The 10,923-nt window shown below is 44.1% G+C and overlaps 1 long non-coding RNA gene across 5 annotated transcripts in view; it reads right to left on the bottom strand.

Annotated features, from left to right (window-relative positions):
• LOC143438207 (uncharacterized) overlaps positions 1-10,923 on the bottom strand; it is a 113,335-nt gene that overhangs the window by 88,705 nt on the left and 13,707 nt on the right. Inside the window, exon 1 of one of the 5 annotated variants that reach the window (XR_013107196.1) lies at positions 3,009-3,383. The exons of 1 other annotated variant lie outside the window; for it this stretch is intronic. This is a non-coding gene — a long non-coding RNA (uncharacterized LOC143438207). Of the gene's footprint in view, positions 1-3,008; positions 3,384-10,923 lie in introns of those variants that run through there. 3 more of the 5 variants (XR_013107195.1, XR_013107199.1, XR_013107197.1) reach the window with 3 other exon arrangements.

Raw genomic sequence — 10,923 nt, 5'->3', positions numbered from 1 at the left:
ATAGACCTAGCCCTAGGTTGATCTGTTTTGGTTTGTTTTTTGTTGTTGTTGTTGTTGTTGTTGTTTTTGTTTTTTTGGTTTTTCGAGACAGGGTTTCTCTGTATAGCCTTGGCTGTCCTGGAACTCACTTGGTAGACCAGGCTGGCCTCGAACTCAGAAATCCGCCTGCCTCTGCCTCCCAAGTGCTGGGATTAAAGGCTTGCGCCACCACCGCCCAGCTGTCTGTTTGTTTTTTAAACAGGAAGAAGAGGGGCATCATCACAGGTATGGGGTCTAATGTTTTAGAATACTTAGAGCAAGGGTGTGTAGTGAATGCTCCTAAACGTAGCCTGAAAACAGACAAGACTTTCCTAGCCCACTTTCTTCGAGAGCTGAGCAGAACACATTCTGCCCCACCCACACAAGGGTCAGGGGGTGAGGTGGCCTTTGCCCTTCTAGGTGCTGGTTTTGCAGTTTTATCAGGAGGAAGCCATTCCAGGTCATTTTCACAGTGTTGACAGTCACCTCATGCTACACCTACAGGGCTACAGCTGTGTCAGAGGCCACATGACTCACAGGGCTGGAAGGGTTTCTCACCTGACCGTTTTTTTAGAGAGTATGCTATTCTTAGAGAGTAAGAGCAGTGCTGCCCACAGCAGAGGTCAGATACGCGTGAGAGAGAGAGAGAGAGAGAGAGAGAGAGAGAGAGAGAGAGAGAGAGACTGCTGATCTACAATGGACGGTTCCCAGCTAGAAACACTGCTCTGACAGGAGGTCATGGGAATCAAGGACGAGGAGGGACACCTGCCGGCAAAATCCGGTTCTTCTGTAAGAAAGAAGTTCTTGAGTCTCTGCAATGTCTTCCCAAGTGCTCAGACATCTAAATTTCTCAACCATTTTCATGGCCTAGCAAGGGATTCTAAACGATGGGGGTTGGGGGATGGGGGGAGGCAGTACAAGAGGCTTGGGCCTTGGGAATAGAAAACATAACATCAATAAGAAAAGTGGGGTGTCTCAGAAGTAAGGACTCTTGCTAAACTGGCGAGTCTCCATGCTAGGAGCTGAGCACTGGGAACAGGACACAGGGACAACTACAGTGTCTTGCTCTACTGGGAGTGAAACAACTTAACCTTATTTTTGACCCTGCAGAGCTTTATAATTTTTAAATTGTATTTTACATTACATTAAAACGAAGATGCATTTTGACAAAATCTAGGTGGCCTAAAAATAAAAAGGTGGTGATGCGTGCCTTAAATCCCAGCACTCAGGAGGCAGAAGCAGGTGGATCTCTTGAGTTTAAGGCCAGTCTGGTCTACAAAGTGAGTTCTAGGACATCCAGGGCTATACAGAGAAACCCTGTCTCAAACGAGACAAAACAAGGAAGAGAGGGAGGAAGGGAGGGAGGGAGGGAGGGAGCAAGTAAGCCACTGGGCCTGAGAGGTGGCCCAGCAGTGAAGAGCACTGGCAGCTCTTGCAGAGGACCCAGGTTCAGTTTCCAGCACCATGGCGGCTCACAACCATGTGTAACTCCAGTGCAAGGGGATCTGAAACACTTTTGTGAACTCTTTGGGCACTTAGCACATTGTATATATACATACACGCAGGGTAAACAACCGTATACATTAAATAAAATAATAATAAAAACGTACAACATGGGCAAATGATGAAAATTGCTGCCCAAGAAGGATGGGATACAGCTGCTTAAGTCAGTGTGTGCTCATATTCTCCACCATTTCAACTCGGACAGCAGGGGTTGATATCCGTTCCAGTTGGATCTGATGGCCCTTCTTCCCTTATTCCCCAGATCTAACCCACTGGCACATCCTACCAGCATCACCTCTTGGGTGCAGAACCTAACTGGTCCCCACCATTGTTGTCAAGTTCTCCAGCTACTTGTCACTCGGATTTAGATGTTTCACCTTGAGCCATCCTACTCCACAGTATATCCAGACTGGTCTCTCTGGGTAGAAATCTAGTGGTGACTCAGCCTTGATTAAACCCTTCAATAAATTCTCATTTTGGAAAAACAAACCCAAAACAAATTCAATATCCTTTAAGGAAGGCCCTAAATCACAGGCCTTAGGAAAAATCTGTCAGCATGCTCTGACCACCTCCTCCCATGCTATTCCTGGATAACTGCTCGGCCACACCAGCCTGACTCTGACTGTTACCTGACAAACACAATCCTTGGCCTGGGGACCTTTGTACTTGTTCTTCTCTCCAACTTGAACCCACTCCATCCAAGCTAAAGGTCACCCCAAGTGCTTCTAGTGTTATCCTGGCACTAAGGTATGGCTCACGGGAGTTTTCAGTAACAGAAGTGGCCTCCGTGAGTACTTGTGGCCTCCCCTTCAGCTCCTACATTGAACACTCTGTTTTCGCTCCTGATTCAGACCTCAGGTGGCGCCAGGACAGGAGGTACCCAAGGAATGCATTTACTGACTAGCTACGCCGTGTTTCATGTACCTATGTAATTAAGTATTGATCTTTCTACAGGCATATACTATTTTATTGAAATATTTCTATTTTGGAAAGCTTTTTAGCAACTGGATAGCTTCTAAAAATGTTTTTGATGCACACAAATTTCTCTGGCAACATGTATCGGTAAACAGAGTAAACTTTCCTACAAGTAAAAAGCAATGTACTGTTGGAAGTTTAAATCCAGTCTCTCTGTATCTTTCTGTCTTTTTTAAACGTACTTAGTTTTACTTCATGTAGGTTGATGTTTTACCTACATGTATGTCTGTATGCAGGGGTCGATTCTCCTTGAACTGGAGTTACAGATGGCTATGAATGCCATTTGAGTGCTGGGAATTGAACCTGGGTGCTCTGGAAGACCAGACGGTGCTCTTACCGCTGATCTATCCACCTCTCTAGTCCCTCTGTTAGCATCCTAAGTACATGGAGACATGCCATTCTACTCCAGCCCCAGAGGCAAATGCTGTCCTGGGGTGTCTCTCCAGCCTTCCCCATGCCTCTCTCCTTCCTCAGACAGCGGACCCTCTCAGAGCTGCTGCCTCCTCACTTACCTTCAGAGTCTGCTCCAACCCAACGCCAGCTCTCGGCAGTTTCCCACTCACACTGCTTCTGTGACGCTCAGCAGTGACATCTGTGTTGCCAAATCCAGAGGCTGACTCCTGTGCCCTCACTCAGATCACAGGAGTTATCCCATGAGTTTGTGATTTTCTCCCAGAAGCATGCAAATTTCAGACCCCCCAACTCTCTGGCCAGCTCCTGTTTTGTAAGAATGTTGACGGGAGCTGAGTTCAGTTCCTCCCCTATCTTGTAATGCTCCTGCGGCGGGAACAGGGCAGCTCTGCTCATTTTAAACCAGGGCTGTCCTTTGTGACCCACTTATGATTATTTCTTTGTAAAAACAACAAACCAAATCAGTATTAGTCTCCAGGAAACCACAGCCCTGTGACCTTGATAACATAATGATTAACAAGGGATTTTCCCATCGTACATTGTACCGTTTTTATCTGGGTCATGGCTGCTGAGAATGGATGTTTAGCTGAGTCACCAAGTTCTGACTAAGGACAGCAAGTGGAAATACCATGTGATACCTTCATAATACCTGCCCAAATATAGGATGATATTCCCCCAAGCCTGTCTCTAGCCGGGTACCTGGAATGCAAACCCTACCATCTCTAGACAGGAGTTTGAGGCCAAGAACAGCATAGCAGTAAGGCAGAAAGGTCTGTTTCCTTGACATTATGGGATACAGTAACAAAACCCAGTCTTATGTGGTCAAAGAAACAAATTTCCAGCTTGGTAAGCCAATGGGAGTTACGGTTTCCTGCCACCCAGAACTGAATCCATTTCTAAATACTACCTACCTTCCATGCTCCACTGTGGCAGGTAGGTCACAGATGTCTAACAACCACCTCAAAGGAGATACACTTTCATGGGACGAACCGCCATCCATCCAGACAGACAAGATCAAGTGACTCCAGTGAGAGAAGAGTCACTAGCACTTAGATTTAAATGGTGCCACATCACTGTATCTGGTCCCAAACCTGGCTACCTGATGTGAGTTCCAGGGATTGAACTCAGGCTGCCGCTCTGGAGCAGCAGCCCTTTACTCTCTGTGATGGTTTGTATATGTTTGACCCAGGGAGTGCACTATTAGGAGGTGTGGCCTTGTTGGAGTAGGTGTGTCACTGTGGGTGTGGGCTTTAAGACCCTCATCCTAACTGCCTTCAGAACAAGATGAAGAACCCTCAGTTCCTCCTGTACCATGCCTGCCTGGACACTGCCATGCTCCCACCTTGTTGACAATAGACTGACCTTCTGAACCTGTATGCCAGCCCCAACTAAATGTTGTCCTTATAAGGGTTGCCTTGGTCATGGTGTCTGTTCACAGCAGTAAAACCCTAAGACACCCTCTGAGACCTCTTGCTGGCCCAGTCTTCTAATTACTTATTACATCAGACTGTTGGGATCCTTAAATAAATTCACACTATTCTTAGTCATTTATTAAATCAGTGGGCTTACAGCTCCCAGAATGTTCTTTGGGATGTAGGTATATCATTCACATCTCCTAATGGAGTTAATTATAATATTGATACTAGGAAATGATGTCTGTATGCTATAAACAGCCAAAAAAAAAAAAAAAACCCTCTATTTATCCACACAGAGCTATTAAAGTATCAGCTCTTACATCACTCTGTCAAAGAACAAAATGAAAGAACTTCCTTTTATCTTGAGGAGTCTAGAAAACTACTAACAGAAAGACATTTCTGAGGAATAAACTGATGAGAGCTATCAAGAGCCCAGCACAACACCCTTCCCAGAAGCCCAGGAAGTGTGATTAATCTCTCAAACAGCAAGAGTGAGCGAATGTGAGGCTAGTCCCACACCATGCAAAGCAAACTGACCGGCAGAGACTGTCAGTTACAAGCAAAGAAAAGACCCCTGAAAAATCACCATCGTGTGCTACCATGGGCATCTGCCATTCTAGCCATCATAAATATTATTTAACAAATAAATGCTCATTAAATATTTATCACGTTCTCGACACTGGCACACAAAAAAAGAAAACGTTGTATAATATCTATTATTACAAGATAAGATTAACACTAATTAGAAAATAGAAAGTAAGAGACATATTTAAAATACACAGCAACACAAAGTATAACTGCAGAGACATATTCAAGCAAAGGCTGTATAATTCATAAATTATGAGGAATGGAAAAGCTAGATTCCGAAAGCTAATACAGTCATATAATTTATTTATCAACATCACCATCATCACCGTCATCATAATTGTCAGCACTTTTGCAGTGCTAGGAATCAATCCCGTGGCCTTATGTTTGCAAGGTGAGTAGTCTACCACACCTGGGTCAAGCTTTAAGGGACAGGAAGGCAAAACATGCATAAGAGAGGAAAAGATAGGCTTGGTGGTTCACGTCTGTAATTCTAGTATTGAGGAGTTGTGGCAGGAGACTGTGAGGTCAACCTGGGCTACATAGCAAGGCCCTGTATCGAAATAAAGGAAAGGGATGCAGTGTACGGCTAAGACCCAGAAGGCAGGACTGAAACAGTGTGGTGGTAAAAGAATATGCTTCTATAGCACAAAAAGACGGAAGGCACGTGGCCTCAGAGCCAGGGCACCAGAGGGATTCACATCTGGGCAGCGAGATGTGTACAAAGCCCTCAATTCTATAACCCAAGAGGCAGAGGCCAGCTGGTCTTAGAGTCCAGCCTGATCTACATAGTGAGTTCCAGGCCAGCCACAGCTTCATAGTAAGACCCCGTCTAACAAACAACACACGAACTACCGGGCAAAAGGAAACAATGATGTAAGATGATTTTTTTTAAAAGTAGGCATGGGAGTGATAAAGACTTGTGAGCTTGGCTCCAAGCCAGGAGCTGGTGAAAGGAAGAAACACCTGTGAGTTAGTGCAGGGGATGGGGGCAGCAGGTGTCTAGACAAATGTTTATAATGTGCTGGGCATGAGGGTGAGCATGGCAGCTATGAAATCTGAGTGTGCTATGAATGCATGTTTATATCCTTTACGATTGCAAACAGGAGTCTCTGTGGCCTCTAAATTCCAAGAGTTTCAGTGAAACTCAAAAGAACTAAGAGGGAGGCAGATTGGCCCAGGCCTGTAATCCCAGCCTCCAGGCGGCTGAGGCAGTAGAATCTGAGTCCATCTCAGGCCACACAGTAAGAGCTGTCTCAACAAACAAAAGCCACTCTGGGAGAAAATGAAGACGTTAACTTTGAGCCATCATTTGAGTTCATGTCTACAATCCCAGACCTGGAGAAGCTGAGGTAGGAGATACAAGAGTTCAAGGCTATCCAGAGCTACATAGCAATGCCCCGTCTCAAAAACAATCAAAGAAATTGAGAACTCATCTATTTCTGTGTGTCTGAGAGGTGTTTACATATGTGTATGAATGTGGGTGCGTGGGTGCCACAGCACACATGTGCAGGTCACAGGGTACTTTAGGGATTAGTTTTGCCCTTCCACTGTGGGTTCTAGGGACTGAACTCAGGTCAACAGGCTGTGTGGCAAGTGCCTTTACCCACTGAGCCATCTCACCAACACATACTAGTTCAATATGGACTTTTAAAAAATAAATTAGGAGAAAAAAATAGGTCTTATTGTTATGCATTCGCCCCCTTTGCTGCCCGTTTTGTCCTCTGTGTCTGGCATATATGCTTGTGCTCCTGCACTGTGTGCAGAGGTCAGAGGTCGAGTTAGGTGTCTTGCTCTACTGCTCTCAACATGGTTTTCTGAAGACAAGGTCTCTCACAGAGCCTTTAGCTCACTGACTGTCACACTGGCTGCCACTGAGCTCTCAGATCTTCTTGTCTCCACTTCCATGGCTGCGACTACAGCATCATACAGCCATATCCAGCTTTCATGTGGGTGCCAGGGTCATGGACTCAGACCTTCATTCTCACACAGTGAGCACTTTAGCCACTGAGTCTTCTCTCCAGACCCCAACTCATAGCTTAAAAAAAATATTGTTGGCAATTACACGAATCTGAGCAGTGACATATTAGAAAACGAAGGTTTACCAGCACTAAAGCTGTCTGGAGTGACAAAGGCAGTAAGAGAAGAGAACAGAATTCAAACTATTCTTGGATCCTTTTTGTTTGTGTTTGACACAGGTTCTCTTTATGTAGCCCAAATCTAGCCTGAAACTTGCTATGTAGATCAGGCTAGCTGCAAACTCCCGGAGATCTGCCTGCCTCTGCTTTTTAAGTGCTATACTGAAGGTGTGTGTCACCATGCCAGGTCTGTATTTCTGAATCTTAAGTCTGTCCCATTTCTTTTATCTTTAGAGGAAAGAGATGGCAGAAGGTAGCAGAAAGTGTCCTGTTTCAAAATGAGACAGAAGTCAACCTAAATCTTCACATAGGATCAGTAATCAAAGTACAAGCTCAGGCATTGAACCCAGAAAGTGGGCATGGACAGGGATGTCTGGAACCACTGCTTACCTTCATTAACACCTGATACACAAAGCTGTAATAATAAGTTGGTCTTAAACAGGTAAGAAAGGAGAGAAAGGCATGGTAGGTACAGAGGTAACAGGACAAAGGCTCTAAGACAACAATGCAGACTTTCTCTTACAGTAGTTCTCAGCCTGTGGGTTGCAAGGGTCACCGAAGACCATCAGAAAACGAAAATAATTGTATGTTGGAGGTCCCCACAACACGAGGTCGCAGCACTAGGAAGGTCGAGATCCACCTCCCTATGATGACGTTAGTGCTCCTGATCTACACACAAGACCTCTCACTGCTAGCCACATCTGGCTTCTGAGTACTTGAACTGTGGTGAGGACAACTGAGGGATGAGTGTAACGCCAGGCCCTAGAGTAGCACAGGGATGGAGACGGCGCTGTGCATGCAGACAGCCCCGATCCTAGCCCTAAGCAGAAACAGAGCCTTACTGTGAGGACCGGACTGGCCTAGAACTCATGACCTGGCTGCCTCAGCCTTCTGGGTGCTGGGATTATAGGTGTGCGCTGCCATGACTAAGAAAAGCTGGATGTCAATGAATTTAGTCAAATGCATTTTTATTTTATTTTTATATATTTTTGAAGTGTAACATCTAATTTGTATTACATTTTTATTGACACCTATGTGTGTACATGCAACAGCGTGCACATGGAGGTCAGAGAAAACTTTTGGAAACTAGTTCTCTTCTCCACCTTGAGGGTACCAGACACTGAACTGGGCTCTTTAGGCTCTTCAGGGAGTACCTTCACCTGCTGAGCCATCTCACTGGGTTAAATTTAAGCAAATTTAAGTCAATATGAGAGAGAGTAAATTACAAACAACTCAGGACTAGGGGATGAAGTCCAAGACTGCTATGGTTAGGGTGTTTGTGTTCCCCCAAGTTCCTGTGTGGAATTCCTCACCAGATAGTACTGGGCCCTCATGAGAGGAGATGGCCAGCACAAACGGTCAAGGGAACTGGTTTGTCCTTTCTACCACAAGGTATGGTGGCATCAGAAGCAGACAAGGCCTCTCAGGGCACCAAATCTGCTGGTGTTTTTGTTTGTCTTTGCTTTTTGCTTTTTGGGTTTTCGTTTGTTTATTTGTTTGTTTGTTTTTTTGAGACAGGGTTTCTCTGTGTAGCTTTGGCTGCCTTGGAACTCAATCTGTAGACCAGGTTGGCCTTAAACTCACAGAGACCCAGCTGCCTCTGCCTCCTGAGTGCTGGAGTTAAAGATGTAAACCACCACTTTCCAGCTAAAATACAAACTTTTTTAAAAAAAGAAATAGTTCTGGGGTGGGGTGGTGAGTACTCTCTCAGAGGGAAAGTAGGGGGAGATGTTGAAGAGCTCTAGGAGGAGAGACTGGGAAGTAGGCAAGTTAAGGACAGAAAAGGAACCAAAAGAAAAGAAATAGTTCTCTTCAGTTAGTATTTGCCAACAACAACAAAAACAGGATTTATATGTAGTGACTTAACAATACAGACATTTCCTGTCTTTGATTAAATTTATGGTTCCTTTTAAATTCCTTCTACGTAGTACCTTAGAGACCTTTAAACATGTAGTTGTGTAAACATAGACCACAGCTTCATACAGAACCTGCCTAGCACGTCCAGAGCTCGGGATTCATCTCTAACACTGGTTTGAGAAATCAAAGCCGATTTGTTCAGGCGATGCATTCAGATTGAGTTACTGTGTTAAGAGAACAGTAAACATCTTTAACCCCAACACTTAGCAGGGTAGAGGCAGGTGGAGCTCTGTGATTTTGAGTTCAGCCTGGTCTACATAGCAAGTTCAGGCCAGGCAGGGATTCATAGTAAGACCTTGTCTTCAAAAAATTAAAGTAAAAATAAAATACATAAGGTTTAGACAGGTAACTGTTACATTTTCTTTATTCTTATATCGAGAATGCCATGAAACGTATCAATCTTTCTAGCCAATACAATTTTATTTGAAGATTAACTACTTATTCTATACTCATTTGGCAATGCTATGTTTACAGACACACACAGATTTTAGTTATATTCTTCTCAGTATATTATTAGTATCTTAACCCCTGCTAAGTTTTAGTATTTTCAGAAGCCAGTGATATCAGCAGGAATCAGACTCATGAAGTAATGGAGGATGCCTTAGTCCATGGATGAAATGAACTCTGTAAGACCCTGGCAGATGGAAGCGTCTAGAATAAAGCCTGCATCATCAAAGCATCAGAGGTTGCTGGATGGCTGGAGAGGTGGCGAGTGCTTAAGAGCGTTTACTGCTCCCACAGAGGACCAGGATTTAGCTCCTAGCACCATCGTGCCGACTCAGGACCATCAGTTCCAGAGATCTGACCCCCTCTTCAGGGGCTGAGGGCTTGGGCTTGTGCATATTGTATACATACACATGTGCAGGCAAAAACTCACTCACATAAAATAAGTAAATCTTCTAACTGAGCTTTTTTCTTTCTTTCTTTCTTTTTCTTTCCTTCTTTATTTCTCCCAGTTGCCTAGTACTCAGATTTAAGATTTTGTTTTGTTTTTTTGGTTTTTTGGTTTTTTTTCTAGACCAGAGAGGTGGCTCAGTGTCAGCCAGCAAGCCTGACAACCGGAGTTTGAGCACCAGGACCAACGTGCTGGAAGGAGAGAATCAACTTTTACAAGGTGTCCTCTGACCTCCAAACATGCACATACAAAATAAATAAATAATGCAACTTAAAGCTGCTTCCTATCTTAAAATAATATTTACACACTAATCCAGGATACTATTGGGAAAGACAAATAAATAAATAAATAAATAAATAAACAAACAAACAAACAAACAAACAAACTCAAATCCACTGCTGCTACTTCTCTTTAAAAAGTGAATCCCTGGGCAGATCATACAGTAAAAAGCAAGTGCAAAAGCTCAAACCTTCCAGAACTAGGAGAAATCCATCGCATCTCGCCATCTCTGAGAAAGACTGCCACACTAAAAAGTACTCCGTGTGGTTTAGTCATTTTTAATGCACCAGACCAGGAAAAATGCCAAGTCCACATTTTTCTTACAGATGGATGTTCCTCTTATAGCATCCACGGGGACAGCCTTCTTTGGCTGCAAAGGCATCTAGGCCATTTCCCCAACAGCATAGCTCCAGAGCATCCCCAGTGGGAAGGCCTATATCCCGTGGCATGTACGCCACTCTGACTGCCATCTACTGTATACTGTGGAATACAGAGTCTGTTGTAGTCTCCTCTATTCCCAGTGCCCACCCCAGTGTCTGGCAGATAATACAAACTTTTGTTTGTTGAATATGTTCGGCAAAGTTGGAAGACAACCTCTTACTGTTTTCTCAGGAAGGTACTGATGGCTTTCTGGGAAGCAGAGTTCATGAGGAAGATAAATAGAAACCAGTTAAGGTCACTTAAATGCCAAGAATTTTCATAATTTTTTTAAAAAAAATTCAGGTGCTGAATGAAACATTTATAATAACTGGAAAGAGTGAACATCATTACATTCTAAATATTTTCT

The sequence above is a fragment of the Arvicanthis niloticus genome, chromosome 24 (assembly GCF_011762505.2).
Source record: "Arvicanthis niloticus isolate mArvNil1 chromosome 24, mArvNil1.pat.X, whole genome shotgun sequence".
In the NCBI taxonomy this organism is placed as follows: domain Eukaryota; kingdom Metazoa; phylum Chordata; class Mammalia; order Rodentia; family Muridae; genus Arvicanthis; species Arvicanthis niloticus.
The sequence above is the reverse complement of the archived record's forward strand: the minus strand, read 5'-3'. Positions and strand labels throughout refer to the sequence as shown.